Here is a 23,525-nt window from a genome sequence, read left to right on the forward strand (position 1 = left end):
GGTTGTTGTTCCTTTTTTTAAAATGTGATTTCTGGGCATCTAAACTCAGTCCTCACGCCTACGCAGCAGATACTTTACCCACTAAGCCACCTCCCCATCCCCTGAATTTGCATTTTCTCTGGCTACCTAGACTAAAGAGAATTCTGGTTTAGCCCAGATCCGCAGTTGCACGTTGTAACTGTGAAAGCTCCCAAACTGTCAGTGTGTGAACTGTATGGTAAACGAGTTATATCTCAGCAGACTTTGAAGGAAAGAAAGAAGAGGCCGGGAAGATGGTTTTGTTGATGATGTGCTTACTGTGCAAGCTGTGGAACCCGAGTTTGGCTCTCCAGCACCCACATAAAAAGCTGGGTGTGGCATGGGTCCTCCGGACAACCTGATCTTTGGCGCTTGTTGGCCAGCCAGTTGCCCGAGTGGTGAGATCCAAGCCAGTGAGACACCCTCTCTTTTGTTTTGGTTCTTTGAGACAGAGTCTCACTCCATAGCCCTAGCTGGCCTAAAACTCACTATGTGGGTCAGGCTGGTCTTGAATTTACAGAGATCCACCTGCCTCTGCTTCCCAAGGACTAGGTTCCCAAACAGGCATCGTCACGTGCAGCTGAAAGACCCTTTCTTTATAAATGACGTGAGTGGCAGCTGAGGAATGACACTCAAGGGTCAGTCCTCTGTTGTCTCCATGCCACACACAGTGACACCCAACACACACACACACACACACACACACACACACACACACACACACACACACACGAAAGAAAACAGAAATTCAAAGTTAACAGTAGCACTCACTTGGCACAAGTGTCCAAAGCATTAGTTTTCATAGTTTTACATCCAACCAAGCCAAAATGAGGCTAGATGTGGTAGCACAAACTTTCAATATCAACGATCGTGAGGCAGAGGCAAGAAGATCTCTAGGAGTTCAAGGCCAGCCTGTCCTACATAGCAAAGTACAGACCAGCCAAGGGCTATATAGTGAGAAAGTGTCTCAAAATACAAAACAAAAAAAAATTGCTTCCTTTGGCAGCCTAAGCAGTTGTATACCTTTGGACATATAAATCATTCCATGCTCACCACAATCTTCATTTATTTTTTTTCTTCATTTATTTTTAAACTAATATAATTGCATTTATTTATTTAGTATGTGTGTGTGTGCGCACACACATATACCAGGGCGCACATGTAGAGGTCGGATTCTTTCCTTCCATTATCTGGTATCCTGGGATGGAACTCAGGTTGTCAGACCTGGTGGCAATGCCTTCACTCAGTCACCTCGGCGGTCCTTCCTCTGCCTTTTCTAGATCAAGAGCATACCTAAGAACTGGCTTGCAGAAATTCAGTCTGATGATGGTTTCCTGAGTCCGTGTCACATACCAAGGCTCTGGAACTCAGCCGTGAAAACACAGGAAAAGCCTTATTCTGGAAGCTCAGATTCCAACTGGAGAATTGGGCGGCAGATGGAGAGAAAGACAGGCATACACATCTGTTGGTGGTGTTACCAGAAACTGAAGCAAGACAAGAGATGTACCCTCAAGGCCAGGGAAACAGAGACCAGGGAGTGACTTCACATGGGGAGGCCAGGCCAGACCTTGGTCAGCAAGTACACATCTGATATTCTTTGATCATTTATTCTAAGACAAGATCTCATATAACCCATATTGGCCTCAAGCTCACTGGGTTGCAAAGGATAAACTTGAACTTCTGATCCTCCTGCCTCTACTTCACTGTGCTAGGATTATATGTGTGCACCACCAGACGTGGTTTGTGTGGTGGTGTGAATCAAATCCAGGGCTTCGTGCATGCTAGGCAAACACTCTATCCATGAGCTACATACCCAACCTAGCATCTGTTATTCCTAGAACTTCTTTCTTTCTTTTTGTCTGTCTGTCTGTCTTCTTTTCCTTCCTTCCTTCCTTCCTTCCTTCCTTCCTTCCCTCCCTCTCTCCCTCCCTCCCTCCCTCCCTGCTTTCTTCCCCCACCCCCCTTTCCTCCCTTGCTGTGCTGGGAATCAAGCTCAGGGTTTGGAGCAGGCTAACCATGCATTCTGCCACTGAGTTACTCCCCAACACTCTCTGCTGCCACTGCTAAAAAAGTTTGAAAGTTCTCCAAGGACAACATGAACTAGAACCCAGACAGAAGACGATGACAAGGAAGGTTTAAGGAATGAATGGAGCCAAGAGGCAGAAAGGCCGGTGTGAGGCACAGAGAGGGCTTTCTGAGATGTGTTGGTATCATCTGAGAAGGAAGTTCAGGACGGCCCAGCCAGGAAGCTCTGTGAAGGGAACAGACATGCAATGTGGGGACAACTCTGTGTATAGTTACAATTTTGTTACTGGGTCACCGTGGAGCTCTTTTCGTAGGAACTTTGACATTTTAAAACTTAGTCTCATTATGCATGGCTACTGAACTGTTTGGTGCCCTCCTGGCCCTGTGAAGCGGAGCTTGTTCAGACATGGTCAAAGTCCCTGGAGGAAGGACTGGCTGAGTCTTTAGACTTGACTCTGTGGGCAGTGTAGAAGCCATTGAAGGATCTGGAGCAAATACATGATATTAGCAAAACACCATTTGGGGATGATTGGCATGAAAGCAGTGGAGAGGGGGAAAGAGGGCGGAGAGCAAAGGGCGGTCAGGAAATACACTGAGCAGGCTGAACCTGAGGCGCTGGGCCAGACGCGGGTGCAGGAGGAAGCTGGCTACCCGGTCTTCCTCGGGTCTCTGCCTGCCCTACATCGTGCAGAACTCAGCATTCCCTACAGCCAAACAGACTCGGTAACCGCCAGGCTTTTGCCTCCCTCTGTTTTTACTATGACTAATTTGTGAAAAACAGGAAGTGCTACCGTGCCAGGGGCATTATTTGTGGCTAAGAAAATGAACTTTTGAAAACGACAAACCCTGGGTCCCTTGCACATAAGCTCGCTTGTACAAACACATACACTCCCGTCAGCTGGACCCTGGTCCAGCAGGAACCATTATCTCCTTGGCTCTGACACCAGAAGAGACTCAAGAGCTGCTGGCTTCCCAAGACTGGGCACAGGGTGCTTAGCCTTTCTACAAGCTTTGGAGGAAAGTGAACCTAGCATGTAGAGCAGAGTGGCTGGCAGGTGCCCCTGGGCACTGGAAAAGCAGGAAGGATCAGAGTGGATACAGGAAGCCCTGCCCTGTTCTCTGCTTTGGCCCTAGGGGGTGTTGACTGCTGGTTGGAAAAGCCCTGAGACAGAGGAAGATCAGAGTACAGAGTGGGCATCAGGCTGGGATTGGCAGTGATGGTGGTATGTGTATGTTGTTCATATGCTGGAGAAGGGACACACTCTGGTAGTTCTTCTTACAAAGGCACTCATACCTTAGAGAGGACCCCACCCTCAGGAGCCCTTCTAGCCCTTAGTACTTCCTCAGATCCCATTGCATTGGAAGGTTGGTGTCTCAACGAAGGAATTTAGAGGAAAATAAAGACATGATGGTTTCTAGAAGCTTCCTGTCTAATTGGGTTGAGAAACACCTTTGAAAAAAAAAAACCATCTTGAATGCTTATTTCTGCCTCCCATTGAGCCCTTGTAATCACCTAACCTTTAAATCGTGAGCATGTGATTGTTACCAGATTTCAGTGATCTTCAACTTTTGGCAAGGAGATTGATTTCTAGGCGAATTTGACTGCACATCTACATTCTTCTGGCGTAGGCAATTGCTCTTCTTGCAGAGTGTACTCTGACACCGTGTTGAGCTATTTCTCTCCCTTAGAACTTTTGCCTACATCACATCCACCAAAGAATCCAACTGTAAATATTTGACATTCTTTGCATCTCTGGTCAACCACGCAGTCTTCCTTTCTGGAGTTCTGGTTCTCATCCTTAAGACTCTAGAAAAATGGGAAGGGCATGCATCAGGCCTTGGATGTTTGCCTTTTGCAAACTGTCTTCTCCTGAGGGGTACAGGTTAGGAGTGTCCTTAAAATTTAAATATCTAATGTTTTCCTATGATGGCAGCTTAACTGCATGAGTTTCCATTATCCCATACTGAAGTCCGAACCCATTAAATGGCAACTCCGAAATTTCCTCATCCACACCTTGCTATCTACTGGTTTACTTTTTGTCCCCGTGACTTTGGCTGATCTGGGTACCTTATTACAGGTAGAATTATAGACTCCTCTGTGGTGATTTGAATACTCTTGGTCCAGGGAGTGGCACGATTTGGAGGTGTGGCCTTGTTGGAGGGGGTGTGGCCTTATTAGAGGGAGTGTGTCATTGTGGGCCTGGAAGCCAGGCTTTTCCTAGCAGTTGAAGATGTAGAACTGTCAGCTCCTCCTGTATCATGCCTGCCTGGACGATTCTATGCTCCCACCTTGATGATAATGGACTGAACCTATAAGCCAGTGACAGTTAAATGCTGTCCTTTATTAGAGTCGCTTTGGTCATGGTGTCTGCTCACAGAAGTAAAACAGTAAGACATTCTCCTTATTTCACTCAGCACAATGCCTTTGTCTCCATTTATGCAGGTTGCTTTAACAAAATGCCCCAAGCTGGATGGCTTACACAAGCTGGATGGCTTATAAACAGCAGAAATTTATTTCTCACAAGTCTGGAGACTGGGAAGGCTAAGATCAGGGGTGACAGCTGATTCAGTATCCTGTGGGAGCCTGGGGTTTTTTCAGGGGGTGTTACAGCAGGTGAGGCACACCGGTGCCGATTCCTCCAGAAGAAGAAGAAGTTAACCAGCCGGAGTTGGAAAAGTGACCCAGGAAGAGACACGCCAAGCCTGACACCAAAAGGACTTGCAATTTGCTTACCTGTGTGACTTGTGCTGAGGTGGGGCATGAGGCTCAGGAGAGACAGGGAAGGTGAAGCCACAGGGGCAAGCTGGCACCATCTGCTATAGAACCTTCTGTGGTTGGGATTAATGCTAGGTCTGAAGGGAAGGCCTGAAAGCTTTGAAGCAGAAGAAAGGGGAACCTGCTCTTCCTCACAAGAGGCATCCAGACCAAGGGATTGGGGGGGGAATCACAGGCCTGCCGGTATCTTTCAAGTATATTCTGAGTGTTGGAGATGGACCTACCGCTGTGTTCCTGTTATCTGAGTTAAGCCTCAGATGAGTACAGGAGACATTGAATGCTGGAGAACAACATACCCAGGCATCCCACCCACCCCTGCTTAACCCGGCACAGCCCCAGGGCCAGCAGCCATTGATCTACAGGAGCCTGACTCCCGGATCAGTACCTGCATTTTTGCCTGCACCCTAAATGACCCAGTGCAGTCTGACATTTGGACAGCACAGACAGCAATCCCAGAGTCTGGCTTCACACTGGAATCACCGGGGCAGTTGTGGAACTCCTCAGTGCTCTGTGTGAGTTCCTAAGTCCCTGATGTGACAATTTCTGGGACTGCCACCCTACTGCTGCCGGTTTTCCATTCGTGTGGGCATCGGTGGCCATGCCCTTTGCAACCTTGCCCACCAGGGAAGACAAGAAATTCCCGCAAAGGGAACCAGCCTTCCAGCCGCCGACAGCTCTGTGGCTTTAAGAACCAGAGCTGGCATCCTGCCATGAAGTCACCACCCCAGTACAGGCCTTGAGAGCATTGGCTGCAGGATAACAGTCAGTGGGGCCTGGAGCTGGCCCAGGCATGTAGATCAGAGTCTGAGCTGGACAGAACAAGCCGGTGGCAGTAGCAGTGGCAGCAGGCAGCCCCAGAAGCCCCTGTAAGCTGAAGAAAAGGACCTTTATGCCTTTCAGAACGAAGTTCATTCTGCGAGGCTGAGGAAACAAAGGGGAGAATTGTGTGTCACTCTAGTCCAGACATCTCAAACCAACAGTAAGTCAGCAGGGGACATGGCATAGTTCTCTGCCCCAGGCAACATCCACACACCCCACCCTACCCTACCCCAGAAGCCCAAGGGTTTGAGGAAGCTGCTCCAAGAGGCTATAGACCAAAATCAATTAATAGGCTCTGTGCTGGAATCCTTCTGGGCCTCCCCTTAAAATCAAATCTCCACTTGTGGCACTGGGAACCGTGAGTTGTGGGAATGCTTCTCCATCCTCTGGGGAGGGCTTTCAAGGCATCTTCCTGTCCTTGAGAACCCTGAGATCACATGAAAGCAAGGAAGGGGAAGCTGAAATCAGGCTTTGAGTGGCTGTCAACGTTGGGCCACAACCTGCTAGGGAGGAGGGAATGAAGCAAGTGGCAGAGATACCAGGGGTGGCACCAGGGGAGGACAGTACAAGCCAATGCGGCCTAGGGTTGCTGTCCACAGGGCTCAAGGCGCCTCCCTCTGCCTTTGAGGAATGACTGCTGCGGGTGAGGCAAACTTCCACTGAGAGTCAGCTTGCTTCAGTCCTCACTGGGGGAGCCAAGGCTACCTTGGCACAGGTGGCTGTGACAGCATACTTCTGACCTGTGCAGAAGGCAGAGCCCTGCAACTCTGGGAAGTCTCTTCTCTGTCTGTGAGATTAACCTTGGGGTTCATTAACAACCATCTTCCTGACTTCCGTGAGCATGTATGTGTGCTAGGAAGGGCAGGAAGCAGCATGTTGGCGTTGATTGGTCCGGAAGGGAAAGAAGGAGCGTTGCACCTTCAAAGTAGCAAAGCCCTGTCAAAGGAGGGTGAATTAAAGCCAGGAGCAAGATTGCAGAAGGAAAGCAGCCTCCACTCAACAGATGAGGGGAAACTGAGGCAGAAAGACAGGCAAGGCAGAATTAGCTGAAAGCTAAACTGGGCTTGAATACACTTCTGATAAAGAATTCTTGTGTTAGTTTTCCATTGTTATGAGAAAAACCCTTGGCTTGAGCAACTTTAAGGAGGAAAAGTTTATTTGGGCTTATGATTTCAAAGGTTCCATCCATCTAGTCCATAGTCCTTTGACCTGGTCATTTTCAGGATCTTTCAAAATGGCTGAAACAGGCGGGAAAGAAAGCAGCTCAACTCATAGTAGCCAGGAAAGCCAAGAAAGGAAGGGGCTGAAGTAAAATCTCCCATCCTTAGCGCACCCTCAAGTACCAACTTCCTCCAAATAGACCCGACTTTCTGTGGTTTCCACTACCTCCCAAAGCCTACTGATGAGGATTAAGCACACATGATCGATCCCACAGGCCCCACTCCTGAACACTGCCCACTGGGAACCAAGCCTTCAATAACAGTTCATATCATAACAACCCTTCTGTCATGGAGGACTGAATCCCAGGAACTCAACTGCTGGTCTTGAATGGTGTGATGGGCAATGACCTGGGCATGTGGGCAAAAGAGAAAACTCGGGGAATTTTGTGGGCCTATCTGAAAGGTCTGCCACATAGGACTCTTTCTTGTGTCTACAGGGCAGCCAGCTCACTAGAAGTCCCTGGCTCACTGGAATTGGGAGCCTTTGAATTCCTTGGGCCACACCTGTCTCTGTACTTGGTGAGTTTCCATGGATATGCAGATTGCTCTGTGGGTTTTGCGTTTGCCCTGCTGCTGGGATGTGGGAACCTCACTTGGGCAGGTGAAACACAGAGTTTTTAGACTGCATTTACCCTACACCCACTATCGGGTGCTAGGCTCCGGGGTGGGAAAACTCAGCCTAAGATGTGGGAGTACAAAGCTGGGGTTTCCTGACTCCTGGGTGTCCAGTCACCACTGGAAACCACGAAGAAGAGCCTGGAACAGAGGGTGGGGGCGGGAGTCCACAGGCCTGGGGACGGGGTGCTCCTGAACTCCTGGACATCCAGATACTCCTGGGTCTCTGGGAGAGTTGGGAAAGGAGTTGGGCCCTTGGGCTGAGGAGCCTGGGCTGGGGAAAGGGGGACTCTGGCTTAGTTCATCTGTGCTGAGTCTTAAGCTTAGCAGTGATTATCTGGGAGAGCAGAGGGGCCTTCTGCGGGAGACTTAGATGGCTTTAGACTGTATGCTCCCCAAGGCGGTTCTTTATGAGAGAGACAGTCCTTGGTTCCAGACTGTTTATTGATTGTTCATCGTGGAAAATGGGTGCATACCCCCTCCTCAGGGTGGACAGAGATTAAACACCTTTTGCAGGAAGCAATGCCTGGAAGGGAAGCTGATTGGCTAAATCCCCAGGGGCCTCTAGATACCTCATTAGCATGGAGAAGCACACTTGACCTATGTAGGAAGTGTGGCCACGTGATAGGGGCCTGGTTAGGAGGTGAAGCTCCTACCTTCCTACCTACCTCTCTGGGTTCCTGGACTTCCAACCCACGCAACCTTACCAAGTTTCCTGGCACGGTCCATTGCTCCACAAATCTCTGCTCGGGCATGTGTGTATGAGTGTGGTGTGCACATGCAAGCCCACACCAGGTACACAGGACCGAACCCTTCCAGTTAATTTAATTAAATTTCCCTTCTTCAGTTAAGGATGACAGATGTAGAAATCCAAACGTATCCCTCTCCCTGACAGATTTTGCAGGCTTTCTAGGATATCTGCCAAATTGCTAGATGGTATTTGCAATTTTAAAAAAATAGACTTTTTTAATGCATTTTTTTTTTTTTGGTTCTTTTTTTTCGGAGCTGGGGACCGAACCCAGGGCCTTGCGCTTCCTAGGTAAGCGCTCTACCACTGAGCTAAATCCCCAGCCCATTAATGCATTTTTTTAAAATGCATTTTGTTATTTGGGTTTTTTTTTTCTTTTTTTTTTTTTTTCTTTTTTCTTTTTTTCGGAGCTGGGGACCGAACCCAGGGCCTTCCGCTTGCTAGGCAAGCGCTCTACCACTGAGCTAAATCCCCAACCCCTGTTATTTGGGTTTTAAGGATTTTTTTCCAGCCTGCCTTACAGCAGCTCATCACTCATGCCTCACTTTATAGCTTTCAAACCTTTCTTCAACATTCATAAGTCTCTCTCATCCTTTAGGGAGGCGGGTGGCTTGGGTCCCCTCAGTTGCTCTCTTTAAGGAAAGGCGTGATCCTGCCTAAGGCTGTCCCATCTCTCCTGGAACCTCCCTCCACCTGTGGCTCACTCACCCTCCCTCCCCCCCCTCTCTCCCTCTCTCCCTCTCTGTCTCCCTATTTCTGCCTTTCTCTGTCTCTCTGTCTCAGTCTCTGTCTGTCTGTCCGTCCATCTGTCTGTCTGTCTCTCGTAGTCATGCACTGAGCCTATATTCTAGCACTACCAGTACACTCATTGCCGTCAGACACTTCTGTGGATCACTTCCTGATTACATCTTTCTGGAACTAGGCATTGCCACACATCTTGCCCCTGTGTCTCACAGTGGCATGACTCTGGAGGCGTCCACTTTATCTTGATAGACAACATTTCCCATTGCCTTTACAGAGTTTCCCGTTTACCTCACCCCGATGGCGCATGAGTCTCTGTGTCCTGTCCACTGTCCTTCTTGACCTCTGCCCTGTCCTCTGGTGTCTTCTACCACATGATGAGAGCTGATTGTTTCCATGTGGATCACCTCCCTGGAACTGGTGCTTGACACCCAGCCTCTGAGACATGTCACATGGCTTCCTCCTGTTTAGCTTATGACAGCCAGGCTCACCATCATTCCCCTCCAAAGCCTCCCCTTCTAAATTCTTTCTTTTCATCATGTGGTGGTGGTGCACACTCTAATCCCAGCATTGGGAGGCAGAGGTGGATTTCTGGGTTCAAGGCCAGCCTGGTCTACATAGTGCATTCTAGGACAACTGGCTCTACATAGAGAAACCCTTTCTCAAAAAAAAAACAAAACAAAACAAAAAATCCTGTCTTTTCATGAGGGTAACGACTTGCCGTGTTGAAAATAAAAATCTCACCATGACAGAGGATTCCTCTTTCTCGTTGTCACTTTGAATTCCATCAGGTCTTACATCTGCCAACTCTACCTTTTCCAGTGCCTTGAACCTTTGCTTCCTCTCATTTCTCTGCCATTGGGAAAGTTCTGCTTGCTTTTGGAAAAGTCACACAACTATGGTAAAGGTCCTAGGTTTTAATCCAAGTCATGGCTGGATCATTGCTCACAACATCCTTACTCCTCTACACTCCCTAAGCTCTCCCAATAGTATTAAATACTTTCCTCCTTGCAGGAAATGCAAAAGGCCTGATAAAAACAACTCAAATGGGGAAGGCTTCCATGAGTTCACAGTTTAAGGGATTCTTAGTCCGTCATGGTGGGAGAGGCACGGCGGCAGGAACAGCTCAGTCCGTGTTGGCAGGAGAATGAGGTAACTAATCGCATCATGGTGGCAATCAGGAAACAAGATGCTGTACCAAAGACTGGAGAGAGACTGAACCTTGAAAGGCCTACCTACTTCTATAGACCGATTTTCCATCCAGACCCTATCTCCTAAAGACAGAGTCAGAAATACAGGGACTTGTGGGAGACATTTCAGATACAAAGCATGGCACTGATAATGGCCACATTCCTTTACTTTAACCTATGATTCTGGTCAGTTTCATCTGCCTTCCCAGCCCCTCATCACTATTGGTGGTGGTGCCCAGCACTTGGGATGCCAATCTATCTCCTAGTGCTAAATTCTATCAAAACTCAACTGGTGCACCACCTCCCTGCTCTCTCTCTCTCTCTCTCTCTCTCTCTCTCTCTCTCTCTCTCTCTCTGTGTGTGTGTGTGTGTGTGTGTGTGTGTGTGTCTGTGTGTCTGTGTGTGTCTGTGTGTGTCTGTGTGTATGTATATGTGGTATATGGTGTATGTGTGTGTATGAGAGAGAGAGAGAACCCCTATGTAGCCCAGGGTGGCCTGAAACTGCTAATCCTCCTTCTCACATCTGATGTTCATCTTCTTTCCCTCTTTGCAGCCCATGCACACATGTGGAGGTTGCTTTATGAATGGGAAAGAAGTGAACCGTACTTTTTCAGAACCTTGTCCCTGTCAAAGTGTCACTCTTCAGCATGCTCCCAACATTTTTGTTTTTATTTCACTTTTATTTTTTGGACAGGTTCTCCTGCACTCCATGTAGCCTAAAACTTGCTTTGAACTCTTTATCCTCCTGTCTCCACCTCCCAAGTGCCGGGGTTATAGGATTGAGCCACACTTGGTTGTTTCTGACTTTCAAATGGAGCATCCTTTGGCTTTAAGTGTCATTCTTATAGAGCTATGCAGCCAGCTGGCGGAGAGCACCATCTCCTCCCTGCTATCTCCTCTCTCTGGGACCCCCCATTCAGGGCATCGTCGCCTTTGGTCTGTTGACAGTTCAGCAGGGACTGGAAGAATGAGATAGGTCCTCCTCAGGACAGTTACTTGATAAGCGTTAGGCTCGCTGTTGGACAGTGTGGCTTTCCTCAGATGAGGGACTGCTGGGGCTCCTTGCACAGTTCTAGCAAATGGGGTTGTCCACCAGGAAGAACCTTCCTTGCTTCATAGACGCCTTCACTGTCAGGAGAAGGTTGCTTTTAGTTATCAGACTTGATGTTTAGTTACTGCTGGACTTGCTGTCTGGAATGATGGAGGTGCTGTCTCGTTGTGACGTAAGCCATAAAGGGCCATTTACTGTAACACATCTTTCTAGGCATGTAGAGTGTGGGGTGCATGGAAACCTGACTTTCCTTTTTCAGCCTAGGTTTTTCTTTCTCTCTTGACTTCTTCCTCAGGTCAGCTATTTCCATGAGGTGACTGAAATGTAAGCCCTGCTTTACATTGTCTTTACAGATAACAGTTTCAAAGGCATGGAATATTAGTTCCCTGAAGTTACACATAGAGTGCCATCATGTGACCATCCCTTTACAAAACAGACCTGGGACTAAGGGTCCAGCTTGGTGGTAAAGCACTTGCCTAGCATTCAGAAGGCCCTGGGCTCAATCCCTGGCACTGAGTAATGGGGCACGTCATGTTCACGAGGAAGGGTTATTTTGATTGATCACCTAGGTCTGAAATACAGACTGAAATAACAGTCCCACCAAGGATGGGGAAGAACAGTCTTAAAACCTTTTAGATGGGGTTGGCAAGATGGCTTAGCAGACAAAGGTGTCTGCCACCAAGCCTGACAACCTGACCTTGATCCCTAGGAGGTGGAGGGGAGAATCAACTTCTGAAAGTTGTTTTCTGACTTTCACACATGTACTGTAGTATTGCACACATGTAGACACACACACAACACAAAGACACACACACATACATACATACATACACGTATACATACATACATGCATACACACATACATGTATACATAAATACACCTTATAACTTTCACACATACATGTATACATAAATACACTTTATAACTTTCTGGACATGTAGCAGCCTCTTTGGACTGCCACACATCACATCAGAAGTATGTTAGCTCAAAGTTCTGGAAGGCAGGAGACCTACATTTGAGAGTCAGCAGAACCATACATCCTCCGCAGGCTTCTGGAACATTCTTTTCTGACCTGTCTTGGTTTTGGTTGCCTCAGGCTGTTCTTGTTGTCCTGGCTTAGGGCCTCCCTCCCACCTCTCCTCCTCTTTCACAGGCCACCCCTTCCTTCAGTGTTTCTCCTGCTCTTTGTTAACTCTTCCCTCATAGATGTTGCCCTTGGACTACGGGTCACTCAGTTGACCCACAGGAATCTCATCTTAAAGAATCTTCATGGAATTATATCTACAAATACCCTTTTCCTCATAGAAGGCCATGTTCTCAAGTACCAGGAACTCAAGCTCGGATATATCTTTGGGGAGAGCCTCAGGACAACCCACTACAATACAGGAAGAAACAGATGGCTTACAAGCACCACTCCTTCACTGCCCACCGCCCACCTTTTCTAACTAAACAATTTTGGAATCACGCTGCCCAATGTGATCCAAGCTACAAAGTTAGCTTATGTGTATTTTTCTTGGTCAGTATGACGTTGCTCTTAATCTAGCCATTATGCAGCATTTAGCATAGAGACAAGTAGGACACTGTAATCTGTGGATGGAGGGATGGGGACAGGTCATGCTACTGTCGCCCAGCATGTGGAAGGTCGCAAGGTGTGACAAGGAGCCTCTTAGTGTCTGCCGAAGACCTCGAGTTCCTTCAGCATCCAGAGGATGCAGGACAGGGCTCTCCAGGAGATTTCCCTTACCACTGCCTTCACTGGGGACATCAGAGAGAGTGAGAGAGAAAGGCGAGGGGAGGGAGAGCAAGTCCCTTTAGACTCTATTTGCACATCTGGGGTTAGCCTCTGGCAGTTGAACAATCTTCCACTGTGGGTTGTTTGACTGGGGTACTCAGGCAAGACAACTCTCTGACACTCTTACACGGTCACAAAGTCATTCTCTAATAACTCCAAGGGCTGCCCAGCAGACCAGAAACCTAGGCAAGTCACACCCTGGAATCTGGACTCTGTCCTTGCCTTGTCTCCTGGCTCATTTCCTGCACGCTGCCCTCCCCCAGCCAGGCTTTACACCGCAGCCTCTTGGCCTCTACCCTGGACAAGTTGAGCTGAAGGGTGGGGTGGGGCTGATCCAGCTGGCCCTCGTGCTGTCACCAGTGGACTGCCGTTTGTGCACAGGTATTTCTAAGGGTCAGGGCAGTGGAGAAGGCCTCCTCTTTGTGCTCTGTCCCCCCACTATGCTGTCCTTCTCCCAGCCTTTGCTTACACTGGGAGCCTGGGACAGGGAAGTAGACTTTTGCAATCCTGAAATGTGATTTCCTAGTTCTTGGTTCAGTTGATTAACTGACTCCAGAAAGAAAGATGAGCGCCTGGCTGTGGTTCTCTTTCCCTGCCTTCCAGAAGGTCAAGCAGGACTGGGAAGATGGGGGAGTGTCTTTTTCTCTTTTAAATTTAGTTTTTATTTTGTGCATACAAGTGTTTTTTCACAAATGTGTATATACGTGTGTGTGTGTGTGTGTGTGTGCGTGCGCGTGTGTGTGTGTCTGTGTGTCTGTGGCTGTGTCTGTGTGCACGCACACATATGCAGGTGTTTGTAGAGGCCAGATGAACCTCAGATATAGTTCCTCAGAAGCGCACATTGTGTTTTGAAACAGGGTCTCTCACTGGGACTGGGACTCACCAACGACTAGGCTGGCTGGCCCGAGAGCCCCAGGGATCCTCTTGTCTCTGCCTCCCTGCTCTAAGAGTTCTACCATGCACCGTGCTCAGCCTTGGGCTCTAGAGATTGGACTCAGGCAAGTATTTTCTTTACCAGTCGAGTCATTTCCCTAGCCCCAAGAGTGTTGTTTCCTTATAGAACAAGCTGAAGTAGCCTACATCATACTATCTAGTTATCTCCTCCTCCTCCTCCTCATCTTTTTTCTTCTCTTCCTCCTCCTCTTCTTTAGAAATCTACATTTCTAACCTCTCCAGACATGCATGTCAATGTCAGATTTCACAGCAGAGGTTTCAGTCACTTCACAACTGGCGGCTACTGACCTTCATGTTCAACATGTTAACAGTTCTCTGTGTGAATTCAGAGGTGTTGAACCAACACCACCATCTTCCTCCAGAACTTTTTTCTCATCTCAAACTAAAACTCTCGCCTATCCCTGTCCCCTTACAAGTCACTGGGAGCCGATATTCTGATATTTTTGCTATCTTTGTGAATTTAACCCATTCAGATATTCATATAAGTGGAATCATACAGTGTTTATCTTTACCTGGCTTCACTGGTGGTGGCTTTCATAATGCCTTCAGGACACATCTGCATTACACTATGTGTAAGAGATTCCGTTCCTTTTAAAGGGTGGGTAGTATTGTATCAGAAGCATATAAGCAAGTGTTTATCACCCATCAGTATTTGGATTGCTTCCGACTTTGAGCCATAGTGAACGGTGCAGTTAGGAACACTGGTGTGTTCAAACGAAGTGAATTTCTTGCTCTCTGTCCTTTAAAGCACATACCTGAAATGGGCTACACTGTTTACTTGTTTGGGGATTAGTCATTGGATCTTCAAGGAGGCCCCACCATTTCAAGTTCACAGCAGGAGTGCTCGAAGGTTTACACTTCTCTAAATCTTGGCTAACTCCCGTCTTCTGCTTTTGCTTTTGTGTTTTGCAATGGACTCCGGATCAGATCCCCGTGGTTTGATCTGCAGTCTGTAATGCTTTATACTGTAAAACAGCTCTCAGGCTGTATGTAGGTTTTGACCCCTTTGGGGGTTAAATGACCCTTTCACAGGGGTTGACTAAGACTGTTCAAAAATGCAGATATCTACAACACAGTTCATAATGGTAGTAAAATGGCAGTTATGAAGTAGCAATGAAACTAATTTTATGGTTGTGGTGAGGGGGTGTCATCACAACTTGAGGAACTGTATTAAAGGGTCCCAGCATTAGGAAGGTGGGGAGCCACTGGTTCAGAGGGTCAGCCTCTTTTTCTAGTTCCTTGCTCATTGGTAAAGTTCCTCTGGAGAAAGATCTATTTAGGCACCTCACCCATGGTTTAATTGGACTGTTCACTTCTTGTCGTTGAGTGGTGAGTCTACCTGGTTCATTCTTAATCATTATGGGTGCATGAACCTTGACATCTTGTAAAGGATGTGCCTCCTAACCTGTCTGGTTTGGGGTTTTGTTGTTGTTTTTTTTCTTTTTCTTGTCTTTTCTTTCTTTCTTTCTTTCTTTCTTTCTTTCTTTCTTGCTTGCTTGCTTGCTTTCTCTTTTGAAATGAGATGATATTTCCTGGCCCTTTACACCTCCATATGCATTTTGAAATCAGAGTTGGGCATAGTAACATAGCACATACCTGTAGTCTCTCCTACTCAAGAGGCTGAAGAAAAAGGATCACTCGAGTCCATGAGTTTAAGGTCAGCCTGGCAACGACAGAGAAAGATCCCATCTCAATAGTGAATTTGGAATTGGGTTGTTGAGTTCCTTTAAAATAAAATGATACATTCCTAAGCTGCAGAGATCGCTCCGTTGGTTAAAGTGTTTGCAGTGCAAGATGAACCTGACTGAGTTCAAGCTGCAGAAAGTATACAAAGCATTGGACGCACTGGGGAGGCAGAGACAGGCGCTTCTCTGGGGCTCTCTGACTGGCCAGCCTGGCCACTTGCTGAGTGCCAGGCCAGGGAGACTCAATAGAAAGGTGACTGGTCCTTAAGAGATGATACTCAGGATTGTCCCCTGGCCTTCATGCCCACATGTCCCTGCATACAGATATGACTAAACACATAGAGCGCGCGCGCGCGCGCGCGCACACACACACACACACACGCACACACACACACACACACACTCACACACTGCTAGGACTTTGGTTGAAATATTCCAGAATGTATGTGCCAATTTAGAGAAAAGCAACATATTTGTGATACTGAGTCTTTCTGTCATGAACAGAACTTGTCTGCATTTATTCTTCTTTAAGGTATTTTAGTTAAGTTCTCCATAATGAGGTTTCACATGTTTTCTTAGATTTATGCCTCTGTGTGTGATCTTGTCTGTGCTTTGGTGGCTTCAGGCTGTCCTGGCTTAGGGTTCACTTTTCCTCTCTCACCCCCTTCGCAGGCCCACACATCTATGTTTCTTCTGTTCTTTTTGGATGTTGTCTTTTCTTTCTGCACACAAAAAAGGAGTCTTTATAGGTATAAAGACTTGAAGACTCTTGAGATAAGATCACTGTGGATCAACTGAGTGGCCTGGAGTCCAAATGACAACATGTAGGAGGGTTTAAAGATTGTTCTTCCCCATTCCTGGTGGTGCTGTCAGTCTGTATTGGACCTAAGTGGTCAATCAAATAACCTTTCCCCTTCTTCATGAACATGGAGCAGCCTTTGCCCCCTGCTCAGTGCTGGGGACTGAACCAGCGCTTCCTGACTGCTGAGTAAATGCCCTGCCACTGAGCTGTACTCTCTGCCCCAGGTCTAGGTTTGTTAAGGGATGGCCACATGACCCAAGGCATCAAGCTATGTGTAGTTGCAAGGAAGTAAATATGCTAGGCCTTTGAAATTGTTATCTGCAAAGACCATGTAAGCAAGGGCTGCTCATGGCCATTTCTGTCACCCCATGGAAGAAACTATGATCACAGAGAAAATCCAATATCACCCACAACTAAGTTTTCAAAAACCATGCGATAAATCAGGAAAAGTTTTAATCGACATAAAATCAATCTATGCAAGCCAGTTGCACTTTCATTTACCACTAATAGCTAGAAAATATAATTTTACAAGAGACTAAGCTGAGAGAGATCAGAAAGGAATGTTCCAGAAGCTTACAGAAAGTATGTGGTTCTGTTGACTCTCTGATTTAGAGCTTCACCTTCCAGAACTTCTAGCTTACACATTCCTGGTGTTTGGGATGTGATGTGTGATCTGTGCCAGTCCAAAGAGGCTGTGACATGCTCAGAGGATTTTTGTCATGTTTTGATTTATGGGCAGTTTTCAGGAGTTCTCTTCTATCACAACATTGGTCCAAGGCATCAAATTCAGGTTGTCAGGCTTGGTGACAGGCACCTTTACCTGCTGAGCCATTGTCCAGATCCACTCAGAAGGTTTGTGGCAGGCTTTCTCCCTAGGGCCTGGGACTCTGACTGGCTGTCCAGCAAGTCCCTGGTTATAGAAAGGCTACAAGAACATAACCATTGTGTCAGGAGAGAAGGTATTTTGAGAGACTGACAGTTGTTGAGACAATGAGCCCCAAGGAACTGGGGCTTCCCTAGGAGTCACTCACTGGAGAAGGAAAAGGCTGGGGCCCCGACACCAGCCAGAGGGGAGCTTGTCTCCGAGGAAGAGATTTTGTATAGCGCTAATGCCTTGCAGAACAGAATGTGCACCTTGTGCCAAGAGCCCAGACAGGACTCGGTCAGGACTACTTAGTCATGCGCACCTTCTCCCCCCCACTTAAACTTAACTCATGTTAGGACCCAAAGATGGACTTGGACTGGGGTCACTGGTCCCCTTCTGTGTTCCTCTTCCCAGTGTGGCCAAATGAACAAACCCCTTCTCCGCTTTTCACTCTGCTTTTCTCTACCCCTTACCTGCTCAGTGGCCAACGGAGAGTGGGTGGCTGAGCCTTGCTTTTTAGGGCTGTCTGCAGCCACAGCATTTAGCAAGGCCATGACAGACCAAGAGAACAATGAACAAATGTCAAGTAACTCCAGGGGGCCAAAACCATTGCTGAGGTTAAGCCTGGACATAGGGTCACAGGTTTGTCACCTGGTGATCTTGTGACATTCGAACCAAGTGTTCCGATAACTCCCTGGTGAGGTGCCCTTCCCTTTGGACATTTCAGGTGAGTGCATTGTATCATTCATTGATCTGGGATGTTGGATAAGCTCACAGGCCTGAATTTTGTGTGTGTGTTTGTGTGTGTGTGTGTGTGTGTGTGTGTGTGTGTGTGTGTGTGTGTACCACTTTATCCAACTATTTTTATATGAGTTTTAGGAATCAACCTCAGGTTCTCATACTCTCAAGGAACATTACCAGCTGAGTCACCTTCCTAACCCTCCCCCACTGTTATGACTTTGATAAGTCTGTGTGTTCCTAATTAAATTCAGTAAGTTCAAAGGTCGTAACTTTTTATTAGTGCGAATGCATTATTTAACACCTTGCACCTTATGGCTGGGCTGGACAAGGGGTGGGTGTTGACTTCCACAGATGAGATGAGGACTCATTCTTTCTTAGTGCCTACATTTGGGGTGGGACAGCTCAGATAGAATCGCTGCTCTACACTGAATAAAGCAGCTAAGGCAGCAAGCACAGCCAGAATGCCGCTGTCCAACAGACACTCAGGGCAGAGTGCAGCCTGCTCCTCCCAAGGCTTGGATGCCCTTTACCCAGGTGATAAATCTGAGGACCAGAGAGACTCAATAATCTGTCCAAGGTCTATCATGGTGACAGCACATCTGGATCTTGGATTTTAGTCCATATTAATTTTCCTACATATGTTGGGGGTCTAAACTGAGACCAAGAAGATGTGTGTGTGTGTGTGTGTATTCTTGTGTTTGAGTATGTGTATGACTGTGTGTGTGACTGTATCCATTCTCATGTGTGGGTGTGCCCATTCTTGTGTATGAGTGTGTCTGAGTATGTGTGTATTCATTCCTTTGTGTGTTGATTCCTGTGTATGTATCCGTTCTTGTGTGTGAGAGTGTGTATCCATTCTTCTGTATGAGACTGTCCTATTCCGTGTGTGTGTCCAATTCTTGTGTGTAAGTGTGTATCCATTCTTTTTTTTCCTTTTTTTCGGAGCTGGGGACCGAACCCAGGGCCTTGTGCTTGCTAGGCAAGTGCTCTACCACTGAGCTAAATCCCCAACCCCGTGTGTATCCATTCTTATGTGTGATAGTGTGCATGTCCTATTCTGTGTGTGAGAGTGAGTGTGTGAGTGTGTGTGTGTGTGTGTGTGTGTGTGTGTGTGTGTGTGTGTAGGCACTTAGAAGAAACCTCAGGTGTTAGTCCTCCATTTCTACCTTGTTTGAGTCAGGGTCTCTCTTTTGCTGTTCACCATGGTGTACGTCAGGCTAGCTGACCCATGAGGGATTCTTTCAGGGATTCTTCTATCTCCAGCCCCTTATCTCACAGGAGGAATGCACCCCTGCACCCAGCTTTACAGGTAAAATTTGGGGTTCAAACAACAAACCATCACACTCTTGCAGCCAGCCTTTCTTTGCCCATTGAGCCATCTCCCCAACCCCTAGACATTGCTCTCTATGATGCGTGCAGCAAAACGGGCACAGAGCCAGAGGTGCACATGTTTGGCAGCTGCTCCAGGATTCTGATGCAGTCAGAGGCCACACTTAGAAAACAACGGCTCTGGTAAAGAGAAACTGAATTGCTTCTTAGAAAAAGATGGACGTACATCAGAAGCCTCTGGGATGGAGCCAGGAATGGTGCTGTATATACCAGTATACTGCATTCCAAAGGCTGAGGCAGGGGGATCATGAGTTTGAGGCTAGCCTGAGCCGCATAGAGCTAAACTTTGTCTTGAAAGCAAACATATATGAATATAAACAAAATTTAAGCTCTATTCTTTGTATTTGAGCAGTAGTTCTTAACCTTCCCAATGTTATAATCCTTTAATATAGTTCTTTATGTCGTGGTGACACCCAACCATAAAATTATTTTGTTTATAACTATAATTTTACTGCTGCTGTGAATCGTAATGTAAATTACCTGATATGTAGGATAACTGATATGTAACTGCCAAAGGGGTCACAACCTACAGGTTGAGAACAGCCGTGTTTGATGCTAAAGAGAGTTAGAAAATGGAAACTTGGGGCTGGAGAGATGGCTCAACGGGTAAAGAAAGAGAACTGGCTGCTCTTTCAGAGGTCCTGAGTTCAAATCCCAGCAACCACACGGTGGCTCACAACCATTTGTAATGAGATCTGATGCCCTCTTCTGGTGTGTCTGAAGACAGCTACAGTGTACTCATATACATAAAATAAATAAATAAATATTTTAAAAGGAAATGAAAGCTTACTTTATCTCTTCTTATCCCTTGGGCTAGGTATCCCCACTTAAACTCCAGATAAGTGCAGATTACTGAGCTTGCCTGAGGGACATTGTATTTCCTCTTGCTAACAAAGACTCTGATACTGATAATTTGATTTTGTTTAGTGTGTGTGTGTGTGTGTGTGTGTGTGTGTGTGTGTCCATCATATGTGCCTGATCACATAAAATGACAGCTTCTGTGGAGTTATTTCTCTTCTTCTACCATTGTGTGGGTTTCAGGAATCAAACTGAAATCCCTGGCTTGCAGAATGAAGATCTTCACCAACTGAGCTGTCTTGCCAGCCCATAATTAGGATGGTTTTGAGACAGGGTCTCACTCTGGCTTCAAACTAGAGCTTGCTGTGTTCAAGGGTGACCTTGAATTCCTGACCCTCCTACCTCCTCCTCCTCCTCCTCCTGAGTGCTGGGATTCTATAACCCTCAAGATGCTAGGGGACGTTCTGAGGAACCTTTCCCTACCTTAATTGAAAATACATCCTGAGCTCCTGGCAAATTCCTTTCTGCCTTTTGATAAGTCAAACCTGATGCTCAAGCTGTCAGATCTAGAAGTGTCCATGGCTTGCTAGGCAGAGACCAAAGAAAAGAGGCTTAGTTGTAATCTAAACACAGTGAACTTGGATGTTAAACAAAGCAAACCAAGCTTCAATCACTTGTTGGCATGCTATGGCTTTTCAGAAGCGAGTCTGTGCTTGGCAAGAAATGAGATGAAAACGTCTCCCTACCTAGTGGGCCCCTGCTTTCTTGAGCCCTTGTAGTTTGCATTGGCTTCTGGGAAAGGTTGGCCATCAACTGTGGGATAGGAAAGACACATTTGTATGAGGGCAGGCCATTGGCCAGTGCTCAGACAAGACATCCAATGAGCTCAGGCAATGCCTGGCAATTCTTCTGGACTGGTTGACTTTGATGATCTAATTTCCTGACAATCCAGGGAGATGTTGGGATTTTGTATCTATCTGATAAATGAAGAGGCCTGGACACAAACAGGCAAATCCGAAAGCCACTTATAGGGTAAGGGCCTTGCTCCATCCATCTGTCATGCATCGCTGTGAGGGCTCACTCTTCTCTGAATTCGACTTCTGTGCAGAAAGACCAACAGACTCCACTTACTGACTTTCACAAATTACAAAAAAAAACCCATAATATGAACAAAAACATTGGCCCTTAAGACAACGGCCCCTTAGAACTAAGAATAGCGTAATTACAACAAAGCATTTTGTTTAAAAAACAACAAAAAATGTATATATGTTAACCACTTATCCTGAAGTCTGGTTTGATTTTTTTTAAGTATTCAGAAGTCAGATCCTTGAGGATATTTTTATCGTAGCTCCATGTGCCATTTGGTATGGAGGGCCATTGAGGAATACACCAGAAATAACCTGTGGTCTCCACACAACATGCACACGCCCCTATGTACACCTTCCTATACACACTCAAATAAGAACTTACAACACAGATTGAGAAAAAGAACAAGAGCTTGTTATGAAACTCTAGCCACCAGAAGATCAAAGAAGGAAGAAACATAGGACCTTGTGATCAAGAACCGGTACAGTTCGCTGGGGACATGAAACAACATACTATTTTTAACAGAACGCCAGGGAGTGGGAGGGTTCAGCTTGTCAGTCCGTGCTGAGCAAACATGAAGACCCTAAGCAAAAGGTGAATGCAACCGTATGCTCACTCCTGCAGCCTAAGGGCCGGGGATGCTGAGGCAGCACATTCCCTGAAGCTCATTGGTCAGGCAGTTTAGCTGAGTCAGTGGACTCTAGGTTCAGTGAGAAGCCTTGTCTCAATATGAGGATGGGGAAGAGGATGACTGTGGTGGTGATGGTGGTGATGGTGGTGGTGATGGTGGTGATGGTGGTGATGGTGGTGGTGGTGGTGGTGGTAGTGGTGGTGATGGTGGTGGTGGTGATGATGGTGGTGGTGGTGGTGATGATGGTGGTGGTAGTGGTGGTGATGGTGGTGGTGGTGATGGTGGTGGTGGTGGTGGTGATGGTGGTAATGGTGGTAATGGTGGTGGTGGTTGTGGTGGTGATGGTGGTGGTGGTAGTGGTGGTAATGGTGGTGGTGGTGGTGGTGGTGATGGTGGTGATGGTGGTGGTGGTGGTGATGGTGGTGGTGGTTGCGGTGGTAATGATGATGATGATGATGTGGAAATCAATTGAGGAAGGCACCAGAAGTGACTTCTGGTCTCCACCAGCATGCTCAGAAGTATGTGTGCACCCCTCCACACATATTCAAATAAGAACATAACACCAGGTCTGCTTCTACAATCTGATCTTTTAAGTGTGTGGCTGTAGAGGAAATGTTTTCATTCTTTGGGGACCTTAGAATCCTCCTAAGACTAATGGTGACACCGTACTACGACCAAGTCATCTATCTCCCAGCTTCCCGGGGAACTTTATTGCTAGGATCAGGTGTGTGGAAGGCACTTGTTAGTGGCACACGGGGGTTAGAGAATGAGGAAGGAAATGAAATCGAGTAAAGCAAGAGACTTTAAGAACGGATGCTGGAGTCGGGTTTTAATGTGGTGAGAAGCCTGAACCTGCAGGGGGGAAGCAATGTTCCTTTTGCTTTCATCATGAAGGGACAGAAAAGCCAACTTGAATTGCTTTAAACGTTGAATGTGCCCACTCAGAACTAGTCAGTTCAGTGGTTGGGCAAGTCATACGTGTAGTACGTGTGGGTATTCACAATGGCGTCATACGCCAACTGCACCTCTTTATTAGGTTTTCCTCTGTAGGACAGTTTTTGCCTCTGGTTTTGTGTAGCATAGTAAATTTCTGGACCAGATCCAGGCCTTGAACCCACAGCACAAGTTCTTTTTTTTTCCTCCATCTTTATTAACTTAGGTATTTCTTATTTACATTTCAATTGTTATTACCTTTCCCAGTTTCCAGGCAAACATCCCCTTAACCCTTCTCCCTTTCCTTCTATATAGGTGTTCCCCTTCTCATCCTCCCCCCATTACTGCCCTCCCCACAACAATCACGTTCACTGGGGGTTCAGTCTTGGGCAGGACCAAGGGCTTCCCCTTCCACTGGTGCTGTTACCAGGCTATTCATTGCTACCTATGAGGTCAGAGTCCAGGGTCAGTCCATGTATAGTATTTAGGTAGTGGCTTAGTCCCTGGAAGCTCTGGTTGCTTGACATTGTTGTACATATGGGGTCTCGAGCCCCTTCAAGCTCTTCCAGTTCTTTCTCTGATTCCTTCAACGGGGGTCCCATTCTCAGTTCAGTGGTTTGCTGCTGGCATTCGCCTATGTATTTG

General features: G+C 47.0%; 1 protein-coding gene across 4 annotated transcripts in view; it reads left to right on the plus strand.

Annotated features, from left to right (window-relative positions):
* Positions 1–5,572: 5,572 nt before the first annotated feature.
* Dglucy (D-glutamate cyclase) overlaps positions 5,573–23,525 on the plus strand; it is a 75,422-nt gene continuing 57,469 nt past the window's right edge. Inside the window, exons 1-2 of one of the 4 annotated variants that reach the window (XM_006240441.5) lie at positions 5,573–5,798; positions 7,296–7,377. The gene's annotated coding sequence lies outside the window, so the exon portion shown is untranslated. Of the gene's footprint in view, positions 5,799–5,872; positions 5,997–7,295; positions 7,378–12,824; positions 13,378–23,525 lie in introns of those variants that run through there. The other 3 variants (NM_001173557.1, XM_039112532.2, XM_006240442.4) reach the window with 3 other exon arrangements.

Source organism: Rattus norvegicus, chromosome 6 (assembly GCF_036323735.1).
Source record: "Rattus norvegicus strain BN/NHsdMcwi chromosome 6, GRCr8, whole genome shotgun sequence".
Lineage (NCBI taxonomy): Eukaryota > Metazoa > Chordata > Mammalia > Rodentia > Muridae > Rattus > Rattus norvegicus.